The 13,774-nt window shown below is 44.7% G+C and overlaps 2 protein-coding genes across 10 annotated transcripts in view; one reads left to right on the forward strand and one right to left on the reverse strand.

Annotated features, from left to right (window-relative positions):
• LOC138513884 (uncharacterized) overlaps positions 1–13,774 on the forward strand; it is a 588,633-nt gene that overhangs the window by 199,714 nt on the left and 375,145 nt on the right. For 4 of the 9 annotated variants that reach the window (XR_011281838.1, XR_011281835.1, XR_011281832.1 and 1 more), the window contains one exon: positions 3,588–3,729. The exons of 3 other annotated variants lie outside the window; for them this stretch is intronic. The gene's annotated coding sequence lies outside the window, so the exon portion shown is untranslated. Of the gene's footprint in view, positions 1–3,587; positions 3,742–13,774 lie in introns of all 9 variants that reach the window. 2 more of the 9 variants (XR_011281833.1, XR_011281834.1) reach the window with 1 other exon arrangement.
• Positions 1–13,774, reverse strand: part of SLC43A1 (solute carrier family 43 member 1) — a 383,027-nt gene that overhangs the window by 85,038 nt on the left and 284,215 nt on the right. The gene's annotated exons all lie outside the window — the stretch shown is intronic.

Genomic DNA, 13,774 nt, shown 5'->3' on the forward strand with positions numbered 1-13,774 from the left:
AGGTGCAGTAGCCCCCCCTTCTGCATCTGCACTGATCAGATCCCCACAGCACAGCCATGGGACAGTTGTGCAACTCACCAGGCTGCCAGGCACGTGGTCCATCATGCGTGAGAGTAGTGGTTGTGAAATGCCATGCAGCTGGTCCACTGTGTGTTGGTAGGTGCCTGGGGCCAGGAAGTGTTGCACAGTAACCACCTTTATTGGTGGGGGGATGGCAGTGCGTATCTCGATGTGGCTGGCAATGTCATTCTGTGTCATGTCCACTATGGTGGTGATGGTGTCACGGTCCAACCGGTCCAGGGTGTGCGTCTGCTCAGGGGTTGGTTTACATGGGCTGGGTCTGGTGCAAGGGATTGGTGGCTGCCTACGTGGCACTGGTGGCTGCGCTGGTGGTGATTGCTGGCCATGTCTCGCCCTCCTTCTCCTCCTGCGTCTCCTCTGTGCTGCCTGTTGTTGCTGCTGTGGTTGTATCACTATGGGCGGGTCCTCCTGCAACATGTTTGATGGTGCTAGTGGTGGCATTTTGGTGTGGGAAGGGGTGTGGTGTTTCATTGTGTGCCTTTTGTGATGGCCATCTCTGCATTGGCTACGCCGGGGGGGTTGCGGTGTGTGGGTGTGCTCAGTTCATACTGGCACAGCCTCCTTTGACTCCACCTGTGGGGATTGTGTGCACCTGTGGCAGCTGCCTTGTATCTTGGTTGCTGTTTGCGGGTGGTCCGCGATGCCTGTTTTTCCGGCATCATGCAGCCTGTTATTACCGTGTTCGCGATGCCAGTATTTGCATGTTTGCGTGGGTTGTGTTTGCCCCCTATTACCGGCATGCTGGTATTTACTACCTGAGGAGGCGCGTGTACGCGCCTGTGCCGCTATTAGCGGCACCGTAAATAACGGTGCCGTTAATACCGGGTTTGTGGGTCAGAATGCTACGGAACGTTAAATGATGCCGGTATTTACATACCGGCATCATTTTTCCCTTACCGGCATAACTCGTAATGAGGCCCAGTGTAGTGTTTTTAGGGCTGGAGTGATGTGGTCTCTTCTGGATAGTTTGAGGAGTAGAGGTAATGGAATGTTTAAAGGCAACACATAAATGGGTTTTAAAGGGTTGGGTTGAAAGGAAAAAAATTGACGATAGAGACACTTATTTTTCAAAGGAAACTCATTCAGTTTTATATTACAGGCGGGGAGAAAGAGAACCCTATATATACCCGGAGAATTGGCGGCACTCGAACCTATGAGCAGAGAGAAGGGTGAAGGGACCTAACCAGATGCCCATACACAAATGCGTCTGCTGTGCAGTTTTGACAGTGGACAAACTCCTGTGAAAACTACCATATCGTTGAATGGACTAAGTGGCCTATCCAGTGAAAGTCCCAGGAACTTGCTGCAAAGCATGCCTAAAAAGAGGACAAATACGACCGGACAGAGAGGGAAAATCAACATGTAAAAATGCAAATGGGGAACCAGGAAATGTTATGGGATGGGAGCGATGGAACAAATGTGGAGTATAAGCCACACGTGAATAATGTGTGACAAACGGGCTGGTGGGTTACCTCAAAGCGTGATCTTCTTTCAAATTCTCATAGTGGCTGTAAAATTATCTTAGGCACATAGTTAGTTTAAAGTTAACTGGGTAATAGTGGTGGGATTTAGATAAAAGTAAGCAAAGGTATTCTTTAGGGACACATACATGTTTAGACTAGGAGAATATAATGTGTTAGTACTGACACTGTAGAAATGTTGTGGGATACCTCCCATATTAAAATAAATTATATCACAGAAAAGGGTGATTAGGTGATTATATTTTTATAATATAAAAAAGATAAAAAAACAAAACATAACATTTGTACGTTTAATTACAAATTACAAATGCATATGTCATCCATCATAAAAGTAAGACAAATGACACCTAACAACAAAATACAGTCTTTCCAATGCATTTGTGTTTGATATCTGAACACCACGATTACAAGATATTTCCTTGTTATTTCCCACCTGCAGCAGATCATGCCATTTTTCCCAATTTCAAAATTTCTAACAGAACATACTGATAGTTGTTTGGATCAATGCCACTGGAAGCCCATGATTTCGACTTAGTGGATCTTGCACATGTATAGGGAAAATGCAAATTATATCTACTTCAGTTCTAGTTCACTGGTGTTCTCCAAGGCCAGAACCATCAAGAAGTTTGCAGTTGCAATTCTAATGCTGATGGAAGGTGAAGCACGCCTCAAGTGGAGGAAGCCTGAATGGTGTTGTCTTTTCCAAGACACAAGTAAATTGGGTGTTGCATGAATCGATTAAATCCATCTGCAGCATTTGGGGCATAAGGAGAGATCATTCAATATATTGACACTGTGTTAGGTGCAGTGGAGAACATTCAATTCACAGATGATGTGAGGTCTGGGGAGATGATGCAATGCAAGGTGGCCATTTGTGACATGAGAGAATGAGGTTCAGGGGGGTTTCAGTCCACTCATAACATGTGTGATCCGGGGAGATTATAAACCAGGGTTATAATTCGATTCACCCAATGTATGTGGGGTCAGGATGATTCGATCCATCCACAGCATGTGGGATGTAAAGAGAGAATGCATTCACAAAGATCGTTAGTGTCCCAGGAAGGGATCATCCAATTCACCTACAGAATATGAGCTCTGAGGAAATGAATCAACCCGACTCTGGCAGGGGCGATTCAGGTAGGCATGTTGAATCCAGAGAGATCTTTCAAAGCACCCACAGCATGTGAGGTCTAGGGAGATCAATATTCAAGTCACAACGAGCATGTGAGATGCAGTGGGAGGAAATGGGCAGTTCAATTAAGCCATGGTATGTAGGATGCGCACAGGATCATTTGTGTCACCTTAAAGGCAGCGACATTCTGTTCAGCCACAGCCTTGGGGTAAAGAGGGACTCTCCATCCTTTGACCAGTGCGCCGCTGAGTGGCTCTACAACTCTGCCTTCAGCCAAGGTAATCCTGATCTCTACCGAAGAGGCTAGCATCAGAGCAGTCCTTCTCCCTGTTCTACTTTCTTAAGACCGTGTGATACGCGATATGTTTCATAAAAACATCTTGTCTACACCATCTATATTTTATTCTGAATTGCCATCCCCGTCTGACACCAGACGGTGGCTTGTGTGTCTCGATGAAAACCCCCTGACTGCCAGCATGCCACTTTCCTGCCTCTAATCGACTGGACACTGCTTCAGACTTTATGGGTGCATAGAATACCTAAAAATCGTTACTTTCTACTCTGTGTGTAATGCAACAACCACCCTCTGCATTTTAGATAATTTAATCTTTTTTTCTCAAATTATTTTCAAAACCCACAAGGAAACGATATCTCCCCAATACCTGGGGTTTCTGTCTATTTGAAGCAAGTTCTATACTATCAGAATGTCCTCTTCCCCAACCTCCAAGGATGAGACTTGGTGCTCTTTACAGCTAAGGCTTTGCCCAGCGCCCCAAGGGCAGATATTGCCCTATGGAATCCTCGCTAGGACTGAGGTTCTAGCAGATTACTCTCTGACTTGTCTCCACTAACGATATCCAATTTTTTTGATGCTCTTTCCCCTTTGTGTACAGGGTTGGAAACCGTATGTGGAGAGCAAGGTGACATCGCTGAACCATTACATTGGCCCTAGAAAAAAAGGACGCAGCTTAAATAGCTACTTCAGGAATCCAGCCTTGATCTTCCAGGTTTTTTAATAGCATCTCCAGCGTAAAGGTGAATCACCAAGTATGTATGTATACGTATGTATAAAAATATATAACGCTCATGTATGCTGATACGTGGTGAATTAGAATCAAATTTGAATTGAACTGTGTATTTTGTATTTGTTGAACGTTGAAAGTAACTGCTGTGCGTTACTGTTTGGAGCAGCTCTGGTCTGCTTTGGGTAATCTGTATTTGCGCTGTATCAGATTAGTGGTACACAAGGCTAAGCTGCATATTGTTTTAATGATTTAAAACTACTTGCCGAGTAGGTATCTCTCAGAGAACGACAATTACCGACATCCATCAGGGTTCTCAATTCCGGCATCAGCGCGTCAGGGGTGGCATGCTCTGCAAGGCCGATTAGTGGCAGTTCACGCTGAGTCACAGCGTTGCGGTGCTTCACTGCTTTTCGCTGGGTCAACCACGCTGCACCTTGCCCCATTGGCGCGGCGAACCACAATGTCAAAGATCTTCCAGAAATCGTTGAAACCCTCTTAGCCTTATGTGCCACCTGACACCAGTACGGTGTGCTTCGAAGGGGGAGTGGGGAGAACCGAGGTGTGAGGCCCTGTCTTTAGCTACAACCCCCACCTCCTGACCTGAAATAGGCCCGTCTCTTAACAGAAAAAGTGAAGGAGGAGGTTTGGGAGGCTTGAACTTGTGTCAGAAGGGATCCAATGACCCTGTTTTGTACAAGCTCGGGGTCGTGTTCGGCAGGACTTAAAATGTGAACCGCTGTTGATTTGTGATACTGAGCCATTGGAGGACCAATCTCCTAATGTGGCCCACATTCACACTGTGAAAAATGAAGAGCAATTGCACCCAGGGGCTGTGAAGGATGGGGCGAATTAGGTTATGTCAAGGAATACAAATGTATATTGCTCAACACTAGATCCCTTATCAAACACTCTTCTGAGGTAGCAGATTATATAATCTCGCACAAAATAGACCTCTGTGCTATCACTGAGACCTGGCTGCATGATGCAGCAGGTCCAGCTCCCACACTGGCTGTTCCAGGTGACTTTAGCATTTTAAGGACTGACGGTCAGCTGGAGTAAGGTGGTGGAGTAGCTATTATCTTCCGCTCATCCCTGCAGATTAGGAAATTACTGAATGTAACAATAGCAGAGTGCAAATTACTATGGGCCTAACTGGAAATGAATCCCATCACAACAGTGAACATCTTCCTCTTTCATAGACTCCCGCAGAACATGCCAGACCTTCTGCTGAATATAAGTGATCAGATCTCACCCAACCGTAACCCAAATTCTAGGGTTCTCATCACGGGTGATTTCAAATTGGGGTTTAATGATGAGGCAGATTATCAGGCCACACTTGTGAACATGACTCTGGGAGACTGGGGTTTCACTCAACGCGTGAATTCACTGACCCACATGAAAGGGAGAATACTGGACTGAGTTCTCACACAGAACCTGCCTATAAATAGCTTTAAGAGCACTACCTGTCCTTGGTTTGACCAGTTCCTCTTGGAATGGAACATGGCACTACCTGCATAGTACAAAATCAAGCCAGCAAAGGTATGGACATCATATGGAAACCTGCGTAAGCTGTCTCCTGAGGCAATGACATTATGGACAATCTAACCAATTTAAATACATCAGATGAATTGGTGAGGGCCTTTGGTAACACACTTGAGAGGGCAGTCAATATGCTAGCCCCAATAAAAACTAGGCTACTCAAACCCCAACCTGACAATAAATGGTACTGCTCTGCGATTCACACGTTAAAGATAATACAAGTGAGAGCCATGGAGCAATGGCAAAAAACATAGGCAGTTTAAGATAAAACCACCTAGATTGCGGCAAGCGAAAAACATAAAAATGCTATTTTAACAGCAAAAAAAAGAATGCTTCTATAACCTGAGGATTGAAGGGGCATCCTCGAGCTTGAGGGAACTGTTTCGGATTCTCAAAGAACTGGAGGACCCATGTCCTATTCCATTACAGGTCACGAAGGATGCTAAGTGGTGTCAGACAATATCCGAAAGGACATCGTTTTAAAACCAGGCAGGCACAGGGAGACCATCTGACCACCTCACATTGCGCACCTGTGTGGAGCAGCCTAAATTTGATGTTTAGCCCATTAGCAAAGAGCATCTTACGAACGTTCTTAGGCACCTAATATCCACAAATTGCAAGGGAGGTGTTTGCCTTGCTCTTCGGGTGATCACAACATTTATAATTGCCTCATTCAGGGAAAGATCTGTCCCGGCGAGTATCAAACATGCCTGGATCTCCCCATACTTTGGATCCAAATGTGCCAGGGAACTATTAGTCAATTGCTAATGTCCCTTTTCTGCTCAAGATGTCGGATAAAGTAGCACAACAAGAAATTGAAGAGTTGTTATGTCAATTTCATATCTTGGGACATAAATAATCCTGCTTCCGTCATGCCCATAGTACAGAATCTACCCTTTTAGTTCTTAAATCTAACATCTTAAACATCGGTTATAAGTGGGGCACAGTGCTGTTGGTGCTGCTAGATCTGTCAGCAGCCTTTGATCTTGTTGATCACACCATCCTCATGGATAGATTGCGTAGTACACCAAATTTTTCAGCTGTGGTGGCACGCTGCGTAAACTAATTCCTATCTGAGCGCAAGGCCAGAGTTTTCTTCCAAGACGTTTGTACAGAGGAGTTTCTCGTTTCTTGTAGTGTGCCTCAGGGGTCCTGCGTGTCTCCTACTTTATTTAACATCTTTACGTGCCCATCATTTGACCAATTGGAAGCTGCAGGCATAATTTATGCAACCTATGCTGATGAAACACCATGCCTTGTGCCACTGTCAGGTGATTACGATGTCGACTCCTCTCTCAATAGCGCCTATAGATTGATCCAAACGTGGATGCTGGCGAATAAACTAGCACTAAACAACTCCAACACAGAACTCACAGTGGTCGGTACTGGGCCCCAAATTAGGAAGCTAAGCCAATTATATCAGCAATTTGATGTTGTCTGCTGAAATGCAATCCAAAGTAAAAATGATGGGAGTTACTCTGGATCAGAATCTGACAATGAGGGCACAGGTGAATAGTCTGGTGGCAGGCACCTCATATCACCTGAAGTTGCTTGCATATGTATGGCTGTTCTTGAATGTCAACAACTGTGCTATTCTGGCGCCTACCATCATTGTATCAAAACTTGACTATTGTGCTGGTCTCCTGCTCGGCATCACCAGTGGGGATTTAGTTGAAGGTCTACTTAGAACAGACCATGTATCCGCTGCACGCAGAGCCCTACATTGGCTCCCTGTGAGCAAGCGCCTTATGTTTTGGTCCACTGCATTTCCCATCGCTGCATCTATGGGCAAGGTCCTGATTTTTTGGCTAAACATCTCACTTGGCTTCCGGCCTATAGAGCTCTCTGGTCTAACAATACGTGCCTGTTGGTTACTCGATGTTCTAAATTGTCCTGTGTTGCTTGTGGTTGTTTCCTACTTAATTCGACATTCGAATGCCCTTCCACCTGATCTGTGAGCATGTGCGTTGCTACCGGAAACTGAAAACCAGGCTGTTTTGCTGACCAATACATCACATGCTCTGATTTCCACGGTCTTTGGCTCCATTTATTTGTTTGATTGTGTGTTTGTCTTGTCCAGGCTTTTCGTTTTATGCTTTAGAAATAAATAAAATAAATAAACTATGGCCTGAAGGCACCAAGGCACTAGGACACAACGGTTAGGGGAAAAAGAAGGCAGCTCATTAAGGACTCCATCGAAATTGAAGATGATCAGCGGTACCATGAAGATCCACTGGAAGAGAGTGCCACATTTCCGGGGCCAGTAAAAAGAAAGATAAGCCTCCTGCTTGGTTCTTACGATACCTTGTAATACTAGAAGTTGAGAGGAGGACCGTAGTAGCCTAGCTGGCTTATAAAGAGTACGTTTGGAGCTGAGGTATTCCGTGCCAGTGCCAAGAATGGCTTGTGTGCCAAGCAGAGCATTTTAAACTTAATTCGACATCCAGTCGGAAGGCAGTGCAGCTGCTGGATGTCATGCCTGCTGGACTTACCTCAGGACCAGGAACGACTTCTCCATACGAAATGAGTTACGCCCATAGAACCACTAGACCATTCTACTCAAAATGGAGGTTGTTCGATGCATTGCCCGGAAAACAACGTCTGCATTTTTCACGTCGTTAAATTTCACGTGATTTAGGTCCGTCACGTGTTTCACGGCAGTGCGTACATAAGCAGCGTGGAAACTCTGATCGCTGCTTCTGATTAAGTCAATTTTGGCGTTTTGGTAGCTGAACTCCGGACCTGCGTGCTCGCATTCCTTTCAGCAACTTCTTTGGCCTATTTTGAGCGTGTTTCCTACACACGCTAATTCCGGAGCTGCGTGAATCCTGTTCGCGTGCCAAATTTCCACGCGGGCGCTGTCTGCAAGCACGGCTGTTCTGAACTGCGTGAATCCTGTTCGCGTGCCAAGTCTCCACGCAGACGCTGTCTGCAAGCGCGGCTGTCCTGAGCGGCGTGAATCCTGTTTGTGTGCCAAATCTTCACGCGGACGCTGTCTGCAAGCGCGGCTGTCCTGAGCTGCGTGAATCCTGTTTGCGTGCCAAATCTCCACGCGGACGCTGTCTGCAAGCACGGCTGTCCTGAGCTGCGTGTATCCTATTTGCGTGCCAAATCTCCACGCGGACGCTGTCTGCAAGCGCGGCGGCCCTGAGCTGCGTGTATCCTGTTCGCGTACTAAATTCTACACGCAAATTCTGTTTTCAAGCGCGGCTGGCCTGACTGCGTGTAATCTATTGCGTGCTATCCTGCATGTGGTTTTCTGAACTATTTTTGAACCTTTGGTGCCTGTGACAGTTAACAGGTGAAATTCTAATTTGTGTTCATCGTGGGAAAGGAAGTATTTCATGAACTATTGGAAGGTTATTGTGCACAGTACTTTGGACGCTATCCTGTGGTGCACCAACCTGGTATCTAGCGAGAGCCTCGTGCCGTTCGGGATAAGTCTCCCTTACTAATCTTCCCTTCCTTTGTCGTTTGTTCAACTCCTGGTTTTCTTCAAGGAACTTTCGTGGATTTCTTCAATTCTTGCCATAAGGTCAGTGCCTGAATTAATGCTAAAACTGTGTTATCTTAGTAATTCGATTGGGACAGTTTCTTATGATACTTTATCTATCCTAGGCATACTTCCTACACAATTCCCACGCCCTTTCCAGTGATCCATCTCTCTGCCTGTTTTATCCAGTCAGAGAGTTGTATCATTTGGAAGGTCTAATTTGACCTGCCTACAATCAAGTCCTGTGAAAATAGGATCCGGAAGAGCACTACCAAATTGTATCCTTTATTGGTTACCGTATCCTTTTCAGTTGATACATTGGTGATTTATGACAGAAGTTGATACATTGGTGATTTATGACAGAATCAGAAGCCATGGAGGGTACGGATCCTTTAACTGTTTTGACTCAGTTAATCACTGACTTGAGAAATGAAATGATTACGGCACAGGACGTGCTACGGCATCGAATGGATGTTATGCAAGATGCCATGCATGCCACTCCTCAGGGAGCATGGGTTCCAGTAGCCACTGCATCTGGATCTGGGACTACGACACCATCATTATCACAGGAAACTCTTAAAGTGGTTATGCCCACACAGTTTCCCTTGGCTTCCCCGGAAAGGTTCACAGGTGATCCTAAAACCTACAGAACGTTTGTTAATCAGTGCCGACTTCATTTTCTTTGCTGGCCTAATTCATTTCCTGATCTAACTACTAAAGCAGCATTCGTTCTTTCCCATTTGTGGGGTACAGCTGCTGCTTGGGCAAATCCTTTATTGGAATCAAATAGCCCCTTGTTGTACGATTGCGATGATCTTCTGGCTGCTATGAACAAAGTATTTGATATGCGCTACGCTACTCAAGCCACAGATCTGGAGTTGCTGAATTTACAATAAGGCAATCAACCTCTGTTGGCTTACATTGCGCGATTTAACCAATTAACAGCCGAAACCCAATGGCCGGAAGACAAGAAGATGGCTGTTTTCTACAAGGGTCTTTCAGAAGAACTCAAAGACGCCTTGTCCACGGTCCCAGTGGTTCCTACAAGTTTTTCAGAATTTCTTGATTTCATTTTACAAATTGATGCCCGAAGAAATGCCCGCAAAGGAGAGAGAAAACCTTTCCTTTATGCATCAGTTCGTTCTGATACACCGGCACCTTCTTCGAATGATCCTGAACCAATGCAAATTGGCGCGGTGAGAGGCCGGTTGTCTAGAGCCGAAAGAGAGAACCGAAGGAAAAATAACTTATGTATGTATTGCGGTTCATCTGAGCATTTATTGGCGGCATGTCCTAAAAGACCAAATAAGCCTTCAGGAAACGCCAAAACTCGACAGTAGCAGGAGTCCCTGTGTCGAGTGTTACATCGGACTCCATTACATTTCCAGCTCATGCACCGATAGCTGTTGAGATGATTTTACGTTTCAATGATCAAGACTTGGCTTCCAAGGCTATGGTTGACTCTGGAGCTACTAATAATTACATCGATATCACATATGCCAAGAAATGTTCTATACCCCTTATAGACAAGAACAAACCTGAAACTGTTAATACTGTGGATGGATCAGTCTTGATTTCCGGTATGGTAACTCAGGAGACTATACCTATTCAGATGACTTTATCAAATGGTCATTCGGAGGAAATAGTCTTCGATGTCATTGCGGCTCCTCAATACAAAATATTACTTGGACTTAATTGGTTGACTCTTCATAATCCCGCCATAGACTGGGTTACGGGATTGATCCAATATCCTTCCGTTTTTTGCAACGAACATTGCTTTACCAGCCAGGTGGTGTCAAATAAATCACATATGTTGGCCTCTATTGAGGGAATTTCCACTATCAGTGTGGTACATCAGAGCGGTACACATATACCAAGTGAATATGCAGATTTTGCTGATGTGTTTGACAAAGGTCAGGCAGAACAGCTGCCTCCACATAGGCAGTATGATTGTCCAATTGAATTAATTCCTGGAGCTAAAATTCCTACTGGTCGAGTTTATTCCTTGACTCTCAAAGAAGATGTTGTCTTGAAAGAATACATCGATAAAGCTCTCGATATGGGATTTATATGGCCATCTCAATCGCCGGCTGCCTCTCCTTTATTCTTTGTTCCTAAGAAGGAAGGAGATCTAAGGCCTTGCATTGATTACAGGGCTATTAACGACATCACCATAAAGAATCAGTACCCTTTACCACTGATTAATGTTCTGTTAGATCAATTAGGAACTTCCAAGTATTTCTCTAAATTGGATTTGCGCAGTGCTTACAATCTGGTTCGCATTCGCGAAGGAGACGAATGGAAGACCACTTTTAAGACTCGGGACGGCCTTTATGAATATTTAGTGATGCCTTTTGGTCTTTGTAATGCTCCCGCCACATTTCAGTTCTTCATGAACGATATTTTCAAAGATATGATGGATCAATTCGTGGTGATTTACTTGGATGACATTTTGATATATTCATCATCTTTTCCAGAACGTGTTAAACACGTCCCAGCTGTATTACAAAGACTGAGAGAGAACAAACTTTTTGTTAAAGCCGAGAAATGTGTCTTTCATACACAAGAAGTGGAATTTCTGGGTTACGACATTACCAATCAAGGTGTTCGAATGAGTTGTTCCAAAGTGAAGGCCATATTGAATTGGCCTGTTCCACACAATGTCAAGTCATTACAGTCATTTCTAGGATTTGCGAATTTTTATTGCTGATTTATTCGTTCTTTCTCCAAAACAGTGGCCCCATTGACAGCTTTAACTAGTTCTAAAAATCCATTCTGTTGGAACCAGAATGCCCAAGCTTCTTTTGAGAAGTTAAAAGAAGCATTTACCACTGCACCTGTACTTCAACATCCTGATCCGGATGGTCAGTTTATCGATGAAGCAGACGCCTCCAGTGTCGCTACAGGAGCTGTACTCTCGCAGGTTTGTGCAGAAACTAAGGAGGAGCATCCAGTTGCTTTCTTCTCACGCAAACTTACCCCATATGAACAAAACTATACTGTCACTCAGCGTGAATTACTTGCAATCAAGGATTCTTTCCAAGAATGGAGACATCATCTTCTTGGGGCCAAACATCAGGTGGTGGTGTATTCGGATCATAGAAATCTTCAGTCATTCAAAACTCTGAAATGTCTTACAGCTAGACAGGCCAGATGGCATGTTTATTTTGCTCAATACGATTTTCAAATTACTTATCGCCCTGCCAGACAACATGTCAAATCGGATGCTTTGTCTCGCATCGGTGAAGAGGTGAAAGAAGAATCATCGGTGCAAAATAAGTTGTTGGCAGATCACGTGATATGTAGTTGTTCTGCACAACCTTCCCTAAAAAACGAGTTACAGGAGTGGGTGAAACTAAATCCACAATTGATTCAGGAATTGAATATTGATATATACAATGGTTTGCCTTTTAAACAAGGAGTACTCTATCTACCAACTGGTACCACTCAGAACAAGGCCCTCAGTTGGGGTCATGATTCCTTGATTGCCGCCCATCCTGGACAGAAGAAGACTCTAGAGTTGCTGAAAAGATGGTGTTGGTGGCCGTCTATAACACAAGATGTTATAAATTATGTTTCAACATGTTCGGTATGCAGTCAATGCAAGAACACTCCTGGCAAACCAGTGGGTTTACTCCAGTCTCTACCTGTTCCCAAAAAACCATGGGACATGATATCAATGGATTTTGTGGTTGAACTTCCAAGAAATAAAGGCTATGATACCATATGGGTGGTGGTGGACTACTTTACAAAATTGGCGCTTTTCATCCCCTGTATTGGTGTACCAACAGCTGCTGGTCTGGCTGATCTATTTATCCGGCATATATTCCGGTTTTTTGGTCTACCTTCAGTGATAATCACTGACAGGGGCTCACAATTTGCGTCACGTTTTTGGAGAGCACTAAATTCGGCATTACTAATTGATGACAGGTTGTCTTGTGCTTATCACCCTCAAACGGATGGACAGACTGAGAGAGTCAATAGCACTATGGAACAATATCTGCGATGTTTGTGCCTGCAGTTTCAGTCAGATTGGCTCAATGTTCTGCCGGCAGCGGAGTTCGCCTATAACAATTCCTATCATAGTGGTATAGGTACTTCACCTTTCTATGCTTTGTATGGGCAACACCCACGATCCATTCCTTTGGATTCCAGTTTGTCTTTGGATACTCCTGCAGCAGGACGTAATTTAGAGATCTTACAAGTCTACAGAAGAAAGTTAAGCAGCAATTGGAGCAAGCTAAAAAACGAGACAAGACCTATGCCGATGCTCATCGAATCCCTGCACCTGTCTACAAAGCAGGTATGAAGGTATGGCTGTCCACAAAAAACTTGAGGATACCCGGTAAAAAGAAATTGTTGCTTAAATACATCGGGCCATATGAAGTGCTCCACATTATAAATCCGGCTGCTGTCCGTCTGGCTTTGCCACAACAGTGGCGAGTGCATCCTGTATTCCACGTGTCACTCATCAAACCGTGTTCGGATGCTACTAGATTGCCTATATGGCCTGTTGCTATTTCTGTGAAAGGGTCAGACGAATATGAAGTACAAGACATTCTGGACATGAGGTTACGGTCTGGGAAACCATATTATCTGGTGGATTGGAAAGGTTATGGTCCCGAGGATAGATCCTGGGAACCTCTGTCTAACATTCATGCTCCAGCTTTATTAAGGCGATTCCACTCAAAAAGGGGAGAGGCTGCTCCTTTGGGGGGTGGCACTGTCATGCCTGCTGGACTTACCTCAGGACCAGGAACGACTTCTCCATACAAAATGAGTTACGCCCATATAACCACTAGACCATTCTACTCAAAATGGAGGTTGTTCGATGCATTGCCCGGAAAACGACGTCTGCATTTTTCACGTCGTTAAATTTCACTTGATTTAGGTCTGTCACGTGTTTCACGGCAGTGCGTACATAAGCAGCGTGGAAACTCCGATCGCTGCTTCTGATTAAGTCAATTTTGGCGTTTTGGTAGCTGAACTCCGGACCTGCGTGCTCGCATTCCCTTCAGCAACT

This window comes from Ambystoma mexicanum, chromosome 12 (genome assembly GCF_040938575.1).
Source record: "Ambystoma mexicanum isolate Mex_15411 chromosome 12, UKY_AmexF1_1, whole genome shotgun sequence".
Lineage (NCBI taxonomy): Eukaryota > Metazoa > Chordata > Amphibia > Caudata > Ambystomatidae > Ambystoma > Ambystoma mexicanum.